Genomic DNA, 14,426 nt, shown 5'->3' on the forward strand with positions numbered 1-14,426 from the left:
CCCTCATGATTGAATGACGAACTCCTCTCCTGGAATATGCAGGTCTGGTCCAGCAGAACACCCACTGTGTGCTCGTTTGGAATCATTCAGTTTTGTGTGTTCCATCATTGCACATTGTCTTGCTTTTTTTATTTTCTTACTCCTTTTCTTTTGTCATAGTCATGATATAGCTGCACATCTATGATTAACTGAAATGGTATGGGACTGATGATTAAGGGAGAAAATTCTAGAATTAGATCTGTTCACTAGAATTGGGGACAAGAGAGCAGGTACATATACCAGGGGTCTAGAGCCAGCTGAAGATGGGAAGTTCAGTCTGCAGGCAAAGCAGAATGTGACAGACAGAGGGCCAGGTCAATATTGGCACCATAGGATGTAACATGTATTGGGTGCAGTTCGTACCAGAGTGGTATGGGGAGATGGTACCATTGCTCCTAACAAGGAAAATCAGAAGTGTGAAGATACTATGCAGAGTCCAAGGCATTACTGAGGCACCAAGGAGACGGCAGCAGCATCTGGTTACCAAAGCTGGGCTCAGGCAGAAAGCGGACCAGCAGTCAGGGTGAGCCTGAGGCCCCCTGGAGCTTCTTCAGCAGATCTGCCTCAAGTCCAGGAGCTGGGGTAGGATAGGCAGTGGAGAAGAGAGGCATGACGGGGGAGGGAGACTTGTGCCATTGGGGGAGGCGTCATCTGTTGAACCTGACATCTCCCAACTGGACTTTGACAAATCCCCTTGAGGGCAAGGACTGTTCTGCTCCTCTGGCCTCCAGAGGGCACATCCTGGGTGCTTAATAGGTGCAAACACAATTGAGTTGAGGTAAAGGGCCATCTTCAGTTAATTATTCAGAACCCCATTGTAACAAATAGCTTCATGGATTTAAGGTACTACAAGGGCATAGTTGGTCTCCAGAAGAGAAACAGTTGTATAAACACAAGCCTGACTGTGCAGATGATAGTGATTGACAGGTATGTACTGACAAGGACACTGCTGCTTATGTAGGTTGCACAGATGCAGACTCAGCAGCCTTCCAGCTTTCAGAGGGGCTTCACCAGCCCTCAGTGCCCTGCTGTCCACGCAGTGATACCATTAGGTTGTCTGAGGAGCCTTTCAGGGCCTGCAGAAGCTCCCTTCCCATTCTCTTAGGAGGGGAACAGGGCTTATTATTTCCTTAGTCCTCCATTCTGTTCTGAAGACTCTCTCGCTTAGGACTGCCTGCCCGCCAGGTACAAGTAACCTAAGAACCCAGCACATTCTTGAGTGCTCACTGTGAAAGTAAAGGGAAGATCAGTTTCCCAGGATCAGTTCCCAGATACACAATCCCTAGAGGGCCAGATTTAGTGATTCCTGCAGTGGTTCAACTCAGTAACCCCTGGGTCCACTCCACACCATCAGTACCCTAAATTAGGCAGGGCTAGGAATCTGTTCTATTTATATTCTAGACATTATTAGGTCACCTACACCTGCCAGAGAAGACTACAGGAGAGATGCATAATTTCTGCTATAAGTTAAGGGCTGGTAGCAGCCAACTGGTTGGACATAATAGACATTTATACCAAAGTTGTATTTTTTCCAGACAGACGTGGAGATAAACAGATTCTGACTTAAGCAAATTTGTGAGACTGAGAAATCAGTGAAATTTGCCTTTGGTGTCTCCCATCTCTTCTGTTTCCGCTCAGTGACCAAGCCCTCCCTCCCATCACTGCTCCTTCCTGGTTCTGGGTGCCTTCCTGAAGTTTCAAAAAAAAAAATTGATAACATAATTAAACTTAACTGTCTCCTTCACATTACTGTAGTAACTGCCCCAGGTATTTGCATTTTAAAATCTTTTATTATGGAATGAAATGGTTTCTAGGTCTTCCCCAGAAGGGATTTTTAAGCAATATTAAGCAGGTGGAGAGGTTTTTTAGAGCAAGAGAGTTTTTCCTGGTTTCCAAAATTACACTGCGCTGTATCAAAGGCTGGCTGGTCCCAATGTCAATAATTGACTATAAGTTTGCTTTAGATACACTAGGTGCTGCGAAGTTACTTGAAGGAACATCCTGGCTCTGTTCTCCCAGCCTCCTCCTAACCCCATACACCCCCATTCCTCTGCTAAAGAGAATATCCAACATTTACAAGCCTCTATGAATTACTAAAATATTTTCGTGTATGTTATCTCATTTAATCCTCACAATAGTCCTATGAGATAAGGACTTTAATTATCCTAATTAAAATGGTAATTCCACTTAATACTGCTTCTAAAAATTCCATTTCCTTGACTCAGTGTCGCTACACTCTCCAGGTTTTCTTCCTCCCCACAACCCTGGCTCACTGCTCCTCCTCAGGGACCTTTGTGGGCTCCATTTCTCCCTGGGCCTTAACCATTGGGGTTCCCTGGACTTTTGCCCCACTTTAACCCTGGCCATCACATTCATTCAGGAACTTTAATTGCAGTGTGTATGTTTCGACTTTCATGGCTACTGTCAGAGCCTAGCCCACTCTCTGAGCTCCAGGCCTGTTCAACATTTCTGCTCGGATATCTCACAAGTCTCTAAAAATCCGTATGTCTAAAACAAAATGCATAATCTACCCCTACTCATCCACTACTCACCATCACCGCTGAAAAATTTGCCCATTGGACAGTGTTCATTGAGTCCTCTGTCTCCATTCATTGGCCATGTTATTCCAATGGTCTCTCACCTCCACTATCACAGTCACTTCTCCATTTAGACTCCTGTAGTGCTCCCCCAATTAGGTCCCCCTATCCTCTTAGCTGTCTTTAACCCATTTTCCATAGGTAACCTGAAAAGTTTTTGTAAAATACAAATCTCACCAAGCCAAACCTCTGCTGAAAACAGAGGTAGTAGTTAGTAGTTGGCCTGACTATTGTTGGGGACTTATAAATATGGATCCCAGTGCTTAATGTGGCTTCTGAAACTCAAGGAAGTATGGTCTCTACCCAGCGTTCCAGCCTTTTCTCACCCCACTGTCTGCTTCACCATCAACATTCCTGCCCCTGTAGCTTCTTTTTGTCTCCTTGGAAGTTCAGAGGTTTTGGTACCTCAGGACCTTGGCACTATCTGTTCTCTCACCTAGCTAACTCTTAATCATCTTCCAGATCTCAACTTAAAATATCACTTCCCTAAAGAGATCTTTCCTGATTTCTTAGACAAGGCTAAATCCCCTTCGGATGTGCCCTAATAGCACATAACCCTCATCACAATTGAAATGACTTATTTAATGTCTGTCTGCTTAGCTAAACTGTAAACACCACAAGAGTGGATTTTTCCCCCAGTATCCAGCACAATGCCTAATACACACTCAGTATTCAAAAAATATTTATTGGATTGAATTAAGTGACTAGCCCAAGCCAGGTTAGAAATGTCAAAGTGATGACATGAACCCCAGTCTATCTGACCTCTCTGACCCCAGAGCCCATTTTCTCTTACTTTCTTCCCTCACTGTGCATCCCTCTCCTCCCACCAATTCTTAGATGCCCTGGGATGGTGGTCATGTGATCATCCCTTAGTAGAAGTAAATCTCAGTCTCTTGTTTCAGAATCTGCTACCTCCATATCCCAGTTGGTGAGGACCAGGGAGCAGTTCAGGGACCTCACTAGTGTGGTGGGATATGTTTTGGTTTAAAAATATGTGCGCAAATTCTTTAATACTCCCCCTTTTAAGAAATGGAGATTAATTCCCTTACTCTTGAGTGTAGACTGGACTTAGTGACTCCCTTTGAACAGATAATTTTGGCAAAAGTGATCATCTGTAACCCATGAGACAGGTCATAAAAGACAGTGCAGCTTCCACTTTGCATTCTTTTGGATCACTCACTTGGGGAAGTCAGTTGCCATGTCATGAGGACATTCAAATAGCCCTTTGGAGAAGTCCATATGATGGGAAACCAAGGCCTTCTACCAACAACCAGCAAGAAACTGAATCCTTCTGCTAACTGAGCTGTGTGAGTCAGTTGTTTTGGAATCAGATCTTCTAGCCAAGTCAAGCCTTCAGCTGACTGCAGTCATGGCCAACATCTTGACTACAACCTTATGATACCCTCTGAACCATAACCACCAAACTAGGCTGCTCATAAGTTCACAACCCACAGAAACAGCTGAAAACAACAAACACTTGGGGATCATTTGTTATGAAGCAACAAATAGCTAATACAGAGTAAAAAAGAGAGAGATGGTAGGATCAGAGCATGTAACCAAACCATAGAGGCAGTTCTTGGGAATAAAGGACAAGAGAAGCTATTGTGTAAAAGCTCTTTGTCTTTTTAATGGATATAATTATGTCATGTTGCACATAACAATGCTGAGGTGGAAAGTGAGGTACTAGAGCAGAAGGGAGACTGAGAACCCTGCTAGGCAGTGAAATAGAAGTGAGCATCCAAACATGAGTCCCAGACAACCTGTGGCCAGTAACACAAGAAAGAAGATGGGAACTATGAGGCAAATGGTGCCAAATGTAGCATCCATAACCAAGCACTGAGCCACAGGGGGATATCTAGAAGTGGGAGCCAGGACACCAAACTGCTCAGAATTAGTGACACATCTACACATCTGAGATTGCAACTGGAACAGGGCATGGAAACAGAGGATTCTGCCTTGGACCTTCTGCTCCAACTGGCTGAGTTCCCACACACTCCATACATACAAGTTTCTGCTCCTAAAGTACCTTGTAGTGGATGCTGTTGGGGCCCACCCTTTCCGCTTTACCAAATAAGTGTTAGCTGATAACACTCACAGCTGCCTGCTCTCTGGAGAATTGTCCTCAGCTAAATGCTTTGTAGTCACCCATTTCCCCACCAATAGCCCTCAAGCAATGACTGGCATGGCATACAAAAAGCCAGTGCCCTTGCTTGAGATGAGACTAATTCTCTGGTGCAATTTATGCTCCAGAGCTTCTCCATGGAATTAGATTTAAGCTAACATCTAGTTGAGACCACATCCCCTACCTCATCCTGCTTCTCTCACTCCCCTTTCCTGACAATAAATCACTTAAATAATAAATGCCTTGAATAAGAATCCCCAATTCAGGATTTGCTTCTAGGGAACTTAATCTGTAACACACATTAAAGACACCTAGTACATTCTGGTGTGTGTGTGTGCGCGTGTGCACGCACACACCTACAGACCAAATGCTTGCCTACCCTTAAAATTCATATTCAAGCCCTGACTTTGAATGTGAAGATATTTGGAACTGGAGCCTTTGGGGATAGAGGCCCCCAGGATGGAATTAGTTAGTGTCTTTACAAGAAGAGAAAGAGACCAGAGTTCTCTCTCTCTCTCTGCCTTGTTTGATGCAGCAAAAAGATGGATATCTGCAAACCAAGAAGAGAGTTCTCACTAGAAACCAAATCTGCCAGCACCCTGAACTTCCCAGCCGCCAGACTGTGTGAAGTAAATGTTTGTTGGTTAAGCCACCTAGTCTGCAGTATTTCATTATAGCAGCTCGAGCTGACTAAGGCTGTGTATGTGATTGTGGTGATAATGAAAGAATATCTATAAATCAGGGAAAATAATAAAAATTTCCCTGCTTAAGGTGTCCATGACTCAATAGAATTAGAGGACAAAATAAAGCAATTTGGTTAAATGGCTTAAAAGAAAGATGTTAGTAAGTTATCTAAATGTTTATTGATTGTGATGAGTTTGTACTAGCAAAGCTAGGACAACTTTTCCCACAGTCTCTTTCTCTGTATGGTTCCATGTTAAAGTTGTCTAAAAGAAAAATTTAAATAAGATTTAGAAGGCAGAAATGAAGCAACAGTACTCTCTGAAAGTTATTGTGGTTGGATGCAATGAGAGATACAGAAATGCTGATATGTTCTAGATTAGTCTGGCTCTTCTGACCTCAAGCTCTTCTTCTTAGCTGATGACCCTGCTGACCAACAGCAACCCCAGGCTCACCATTAGATGCAAAGACCATAGCTTACATAGACTTCTCCTCCAGCTTTCCCCAGGAAGCTGGATGTGCCTGGTTTCCCAAGTTCCCTAGCAGGCTGTAATTTGTCCAATCATGCCAATGTGCCAGGAAGGTAGATTATTGATTTTCTCTCATCTTCTGTATCCCCAAATTTTCCCATAATTTTGAAATGTCTTACACCTATAATACATTCTTTATTCCATAGTACTCAAGGTAGTCTGCTTCCCTGATTGAGCTCTGATACCCTGATACACTCATAGACTGATTATATTTAATTGCCATATTGTACAGCAACTAGTATATATTTCATTAAATGATTGTCAGATCAATTTTGTTGATGTTGTTTTTCACTAGGAACAATACACTCTCTAGAGATATGTTCAACATTTAGAGCATGCTACTCTTTTAGCACAGTCACCTGAAGAGAACTTACAAAAGAATGAGATCATTGAAAAAAACAGTGAGACATTGGCAGACATCAGTAATGTAGAAACAGTGGAGGATTTTCATTTAGAAGAATGACACATTTAGATTTTCAATTTCCTTGCACCAGAATATTTGCAATGTGAAAAAATGAGTTGTAGAGAGGTTAAGAGTGGAAGTAAGGGACCAATTGGTAGGATATTGCAGTTGTCTGGGCAAGAGATGATGGTAGATTGGACCACAGTGTTGGCAGTAGCAGTGGAATGAGGAATCTTTGTCTGCTAGAAGACAATCCAGGGCATAGATAATCATTTCAAAGGGAGCAAATGTATCTTTGGCTCTGAACCCCTATCATAGAATGACTAAGACTTTTAACCTCCCAAATACCCACTAATCCCTTGTGGAAATCCCAAATGGATTATATGTTATTTAACTTAATTTTTTTTTGCTAGCACTACTTAATTCGTTTTTGTTCAACAACACCTGTATAGTCCTTGCTATCTAACCACCGTTCTAAGTGCTTCTCAGAGATTGATTCATTCAGTAATCCTTACAATAGCCACTAGTGCAGTTTTCCTGGCATCTTCAGTTCAAAACAAAACTTCCATTATCACTGCCATTGCTGCTTCTATCTCATATGTTGATCTGGATGATGGAATTTTCTTCTATTCCTGTAGCTGCTGTTACTCTCTCTGACATGGAGAGGTATATCAGTTGGGCTTTGCATTGCAAGCTACAGAAAAGGGCTTAGGTTATTTTAAGCAGGAAATTAATTTTTCTGTAGAATATACCACCACTTACCCCTTTGAGTATGCCACATCTACATGCACCTTTGTCTCCGTACTTAAATGCTCACACACAAACACACACAATTTCTGCTAAATATAATGCAGCTCCTCTTTATAATAACCAAAAATATACTCACCTCCTCCCTGAAGGGAGAAAATCCAAAGTTTCACCAGAAAATTCAATCTTGCATGCAAGATTTCTAGGTGATGTCCATTTCTTCTTTAGTCTGATGCAATCACATATTGACATTCTACAACCTATGGACTAAAATTTGGAATTAAACACCACAAACACACCTGTATGGAACAGTGGGGAGAAAAGAGAAGAAGGAACAGTATTTGTTTTATACACAAGTAAAGAATCATGGATAGAAGCTACAATTTTATAGCTGTTTTTTTCAAACCAAGATCTCATCATAGCTCATGAATTGCATTTGATCATTAGTAGACCACTGCGTTTTCAAGGGATTAACCCCCCACTTTTTGGCATGCATATGTGTCTAAAGTAACTGCTACTTCTGAATCTGTGGCAGATTGTATTTTCCACATATACCCACACTTTATATTTATCTCATCCCACATGCTCTTCTTATAATGTGATTGTCACTCCTCCCACTAAGAGGTCAGATCTACATTTCCTCTCCTATACTCTGGGTAGGAACTTATGATTACTCCAACCAAAGAAGTACAGTGAAGTAATTCTATGTGACTTCCAAAACTAAGTCATAAAAAGGATGCAGTTTTTCTCTCTCTGTCTCTCTCTCCCTCTGTCTTTCTACACTTGTCCTTGGAACATAGCTAGCTAATAGCCAGTATCAGTTGTCAGGTGTGTGAGAGAAGAAGCCTTCAGATTATTTCAGCTCCAGCCCTTGGAGTCTTCCAGGTGAGGCCCCATTCATCAGGGTACAGATGTAAGCCTTCTCTACTCTTTCTTGTTTGAATTTTTGATCCACGAAAACTGTGAGAAATAATTATTTTCATTTTAAGCCACTAAATCTTAGGATAATTTGGTATACAACAATAATTACTAATCACAGCCTTATGTCATGATGTCATCAATAGAGCAAACAAGAATGATGTCCTGTGGGATAAGGATATGGTCAAGGTTCAGTGTAGCAAATATGTTACAGTGACAAAAAGTTGATCTGTAGTGAGATAGGACAGTAAAGTTGTACTGTTGCCCTTGCCAAGTAAAAGCAACCTGTCTCAGGTACTTCTGTTTGTTGGGCTGAGGGGAAAAAGCATTTACCAGATTATTAGCTGTGCTCTAGGCGTCAGTGGTATTGATTTGCTCCAGTAAGAACACTGCATTTGGAACGAAAGTTGCAGTTAGAGATAGTAGCTAATTAAATTTATAATAGTCCACTTTCATACTCCAAGACCCATCCATCTTCACTGGCTAAAATAGAAAATGAAATAGGAATGTGGTAGGAATTACCACACCTATATCTTTCAAAGTTTTGATGATGTTCTGGAATTTCTGAGTTCTGGAATTTCCATCAGAAATTTATTCACCTATCTAGTCAATAAATATTTATTGGGCACCTGTTATGTGTAATCATTGTCCTAGGCACTGGGGATAGAGCAGTGAAAGGAAAATCTCTACCTCTAAGGAAGGAGATTACATTCTAGGGAAGAAAACAGACCATATAAAAACAAACAATTGTACAATATATTGCTAGGTAGTGATAGGTGCCATGAGGTAATATTACTTTTCCAAGATTATTTTGCTAATGATGAAGAACTCCAAGAGCTTACACTTGGCCATTACTATTATAATAGCCTATACTTCCTGAGTCAGGGAGTTAATGTGAGGATTCTTCCATTTGCTAAGAATGTCTAATTCTATCTATATCTTTAGGCAATGGGGAAATAATCATGGAAGAGAGTTTGGAGTCCCATAGGACCTACCATAAGATGCACTGGGTCAAAATTCCATGTAACACCTAGCCCTCATAAGTCTCAATAGGAGTGGAGTTCTGGATCCCAAGAAATTAGTGTAAGTCCAAGGTCAGTGTTGATGAGCCCCTGAATGTTTTGAATGTTTCCCTTTCTCTTGATCACATTTACCCACTAAGTCATTTTGGACCTATTGGGGAGGACAGAGAGGAAGATTCACATTTTGTTCTTGTGACATTAGTGTAGATTTCTTCCTCAGGTGTACTTGACCACACCTTCTCTCTAGGAGTTCTGCATTGTGAATTCATTCAGGTCTAGAAACTGGGTGAGATGTCATGACTCACTTTGAGGGTAATGCAAGCTCTTTTTCACCAGACCTATCTTTTAAAAATTGCAAATCAAGTAGGCTTTAGCAGGCTGCCCATATCTTTTAACCCCAGGAATCTCATGAACTGTTAAGCAATACCAGAGATCTCTGCAGATCAGAACACTCTGATTACCATCAGGCCTATTCAGAAACCACACTCACTTTGCTCTGGGAAGTCAGTCCAGGATTTGGCCTCTGCCATCCCCTGCATCCTTTCATCCCATCCTTTGTTGGTTTAAACCTGAAGTGTTATCTTACATACTACTAATTATTTTAACTATGGGTGGTTAACCTGACCAAGGACAGAAGCCAGAATTTACGAAAGTCCTTTCAAAAAGCTGCAATAATACTGTTATTAAAAAGCTTTTCCTCAATTCCTTATCAAATGAACACCTCTGCAAAGAACACCACATAACTCTTAATCATTTTACCAATACAATTTTTAAGGCAGAGATTTGCTTTGGACTTATGTCAACATCTTCAAATGAAGCTCTAAGGAGCTGTCTGGAACATTTTGCAACACTCTATTCTGGCTAGAAAAGAGTTTCGGGACCTCTCTAAGTTTCTGCAAACACTGTTCTTATGTTATTATTTGAGTGAATATGCCTTGGGCAAACTCCGCTAGTGAAAAAAAATTCCCTAGCAGATCCTCCAGAGCAGGTCTTCCTATAGCAGGTCTCCATTTTCCAGAAAGATATTCATCACTCCTGCCTCATCGGCACAATGTGTTCACTATCAGTCTTTCCCGAGAAACATTTTATTCAGCATTTATTGCTTCTTTCCATTTCAGTGGTGGGGAGATGTACTTGCTGTCTGAAAGGAGAAATCAATAATTTCTGGCACTTAATGTATAGTACACTTGAGAGGGAGCTCAAGATTTAAAGGAATGAGCCCACTTGGGGTTAATAACTATGGAGTCAAAAGTGATTTCATCAGATGCCATTTGAATTTCTAATTCCACCCTCTTTTCTTCATCCCTGCTTCTCCATTCTCAAATGGTAAGGCTGAAAGAATCCCTTGTACATTCCATCTTCTCAGACCTGTGGAGCAGTACTCAGAGGAAACACTGCTCAGCCTCATATTATAACTCTGTCCATTTGGAAAAGGGCATCGGGTTCAGAGATAGCTTCAATATGGGTCTGAGCCTTTCTCCAACATTTCTAAACACTTCTATTTCTTTCATGGCACAGCTTTTGTTTTGAACCTTCTTTCCTATGCTCTTGTTTATGGTTGCTTCTGACCCTAAATTCATTGTCTTCCACCAACATGATTCACTAAGAGATGCTCTGGAAATCTGCATGGCAGAGTGGAAAGATGATGGGTTCTGGAGTTATATACCTGAGTTTAAATCCCAGCTCCGCTGTTACTAGCTATGTCACGTTGACCACATAACCTAGCCTCTGTGAACGCCAGTTTCCTCATCTGAAAATGAAATGAATCTATCCTACTTCAGACAGTTATCAGAATTAGAGAAAATATATGTAAAGTAACTACTCAGATGCTTGGCACATGACTGATAACATATTAATAGATATACCAGAACCACATTAGTATGTTATTAATAATTATTAGGTCTCTGAATTACTCTCTACTCTTCACAATAAAAATATTTAAATGTTTTGAGCCTTTACTAAGTAGGCATATTTCTAAACTCTCTACATATATTATTTAATCCTCTCAGCAGCTCTATAAGTTAGGTATTATTACTAACCTAGTGTTGCTGTTGAAGACACTGAGGCACCGAGAGACTAATTAACTTACCTCAGGTTACATGCTGGGAGGTGATGGAGTCAGGATTTGAATATATTCTGGCTCAAGACTGGCACTCTTTAGAGGCCATGTAGGAATGCTGATTCTTACAGTATATTTAGAGGATCCATAAGAAAAATATATCATATATCATATATATCATATATCATATTTTTCTAGATTCTTCACATTGTATTTTATAGTTATTGAAGAGAGAGTTGTTTAAATGAACCAGAAAGACCAACAAAGTCACTCGCTATAGAAGTAAGCTGAGTTAATTCTCAGCCATGAGGTTCATCCCCTCCTTGTCCCTGCTTCAGGATGCTTTCAGCTACAGGTAATAGAAAATTCCCCCATACTGGTCTCTAAAGGAATATATTGGCTCACTTAACTGCCAGTCCAAAAGTAAGGCAAGATCTAAGGTTGGTTGCTCCAGCAACTCAATGAGATCCTAAAAGACTCAGATTATTCCTACTTCTCTGGCTTGCTGTCTTCTATCAGCTTATCTTGAAGCTTGCTTGCTTCATGGTCCTAGTGGGTAAGGAAAAGAGGTTCTAATGCTCTCGCAGAAGAGTGAAGAAAGGTTTTCCTGAACGTTTTATCCCACACTCAGATTCTTCTCACATCTCAGTGGCCCAGTTATCACATGCCCATTCCCAAACCAGTCACTGGAGATCGAAATGGAATTACCCTTGGGCCAGTCAAGCCCATCCCTAGAACTTGGGGGTTTGGTCATCTTCCACAAGGTGCATGGATGTGAGTGAACAGAGAAACTTGAACAAAATCGATGCCCTCTTAGGAAGGAGAAAGGAGGCGAATGGTAATGGACAGACAACCAGTGTATCCAACACACACCCAAGGGTACATTATCTATTTCCCATGTATTTTCCAATTTTTCTGGGCCCTGATTTTGTCTTCCCTACATTAGGGATAATACTAATTGCTGCTCTTCACTGAGTGAGCTTACACAAGATGATGTATGTGGAGGGATTTCTAACAGCATGCAAAGAACTGTAGTTATCATTGCTGCAGTGCTGTAGTAGTTGAAATTTACTCATCAAAGTCTGTCGTACTGTTAGTAGCAGGGCCAGAGGAACAGAGGCCATATGTCTTTGGTGCCTGCCAACCTCTATTTCATCCCTTCCCACCTACTAAAACTCACTCTCTCCCACCCCAGTGCTGCCCAAAGTAACCTCTTCCTGAGAATTCTACCCAGGCTCATCCTGACATCTAGTGTTTTGGACTCCCACATTTCTTCCCCCTTGCAACCATCCCACCATCAGATCTCATTTCCTAACACAGTCGCTCTGAGCTGACCTCTGGTTTCACTTTGCCTCTCATTAATTTTGTGATTCGGAGCAAATCACTTCATCTTTCTGGACTCCACTTCCCTCTTCAGTGAAATGAGATGCTTGGACTAATTAATCTCTAAGGCACCTTCAAGCTTTAACATTTATGAGTCTATGAATTTCAGACAGTGAGGCAAAGAGAAATGACAAATTTCAGGCAGGTGGAGGATGAGATTTGGGGTAAAGGGAGTTTAAGCAATCAAACTGTCAGTTAGTAGGGCTACTTTGGCTTGGGGGTTCCAAAAAGAGACAGACACAAACACATATATGTGCACCCACAGACACACACAAGTGCACACATATGCACGCACACACAGAATGCACGTTAGCAATCAACAGTGAACATCACAACAAGAATGAGGACATCTAATAAGACAAAGATGGGCTCAGCTTACAGAGCAGACCTGAAGGATGCAGGTGTGGGGAATGAGACCACATCCTTAAACACATCCGAGTTTGGCAGAGCTGAGAATTCCAGTGAGGGTGGAAAATCATCACTGCTGTAGGCATTGCCTTTATAGGCCTAGGTGAGCTGAAATCTGAGGGGAATCTCTGAAGAGATCATTCTGACCTTCCAGACACAGGGACACATCTACTACTGGGTCTGACCTTATTTTGCTTTTTTCCTTTCCTAGTTTCAGCTGGGCCTCAAAGCTGAAAGGCCAAAATCCAACAAGAAAATCTGTTTCTGTTATATTCTCTTGGCTGCTTTAGGAGACCTCTCTTGGCAGGCTTTCTGGTGATTTTTCCAAGCCAGAGGGCCTCTCTTCCCTGGAGTTTCCATCACCTTGTTCAGGGAAGAGAAAGCTCTAAGCATTACTATGCAGTGCCTAAGAGGAAGTTGCTGTCTTTCTTTTCTTTCAGTTCTCCCAAGAGTACAGACAACCTGCACATAGTAGGACAAAGGATAGTAATTACAATGATAATAATAATAGCAGGAGCTACCATTTATTGCCTGCTTGCTATTGCTCAGGCATGAGACTAAGCACTTTATATATTAGCTCAATTACTAACTAGGTGTGAATGGCAAATATTAGTACAGTATAAAAACATTAAAAGAGGTAAACATGGGTATTTCATATTGATAAAAAGTATAGTCCACCAAGAAGCTATACCAGCCATGAGCTTTTACACCCCTAATAATACAGTTTCAAAAACATAAGCCAAAATGCTAAGTACAAGGAGAAATTGACAGAACCACTATATATTAGAAGATGTTAACACATCTTTTCTCTGAAATAGATCAAATAGACAAAATTAACTAAGTATATGAAGAATTTATATAGCACAGTAAAAAGTTTATAGAACTTTGCACTCAATGGAGATTATACATTGTTCTAAAACATATGTGGAAACAGTTAAAGTAATTGACCATGTATTATAAAGAAAATCTTCACAAACTCTAAAAAGCAATATTCTTACAAGCACATTCATTGATCAAAATGCAGTAAGACTTAGAAATTAACAACTGAGGGATAGCAAGAAAAAATCTACCTACTTGAAAAATTTATACACATTTATGAATGATTGTTGAGTGTATCAGTCAGGGTTTAGTCAGAAAGGTGGATCCCCTAGGAAATATCTGTATATGTGGGTGGATTTGCCATCCATATATACAGAAATTTATTCTTATGCAATTGTGCAGGCTGGTTAAACAGTCTCCATGAGGCTGTTGTCATTACATCTAATCCTGGAACATGAAGTCCTTAGGGCAGGCAGTCAGGATATAAAGTGGGAAGAGCAAGAACAGGCTGGAACTGAGAAGCATAAGCTGGCGCACATGAGGGCAGTTCCTGCCTTTGACTTTGATCATGTAGAAGCCTAGTCCATTTGTCACAGAGCTAAACACATACACACACACACACACACACACACACAATGCATACATGCACGTGCACAAGCACACAGTGAGTACACGTTAGCAATCCATTGCAAACATCA

General features: G+C 41.0%; 1 long non-coding RNA gene across 13 annotated transcripts in view; it reads left to right on the forward strand.

Annotated features, from left to right (window-relative positions):
- The window catches only part of LOC105092355 (uncharacterized), a 286,171-nt gene that overhangs the window by 166,460 nt on the left and 105,285 nt on the right, over positions 1-14,426 (forward strand). The window contains exon 1 of one of the 13 annotated variants that reach the window (XR_010384189.1): positions 8,827-9,131. The exons of the other annotated variants lie outside the window; for them this stretch is intronic. This is a non-coding gene — a long non-coding RNA (uncharacterized LOC105092355). Of the gene's footprint in view, positions 1-8,826; positions 9,132-14,426 lie in introns of those variants that run through there. 13 annotated transcript variants of the gene reach the window in all.

Source organism: Camelus dromedarius, chromosome 15 (assembly GCF_036321535.1).
Source record: "Camelus dromedarius isolate mCamDro1 chromosome 15, mCamDro1.pat, whole genome shotgun sequence".
Lineage (NCBI taxonomy): Eukaryota > Metazoa > Chordata > Mammalia > Artiodactyla > Camelidae > Camelus > Camelus dromedarius.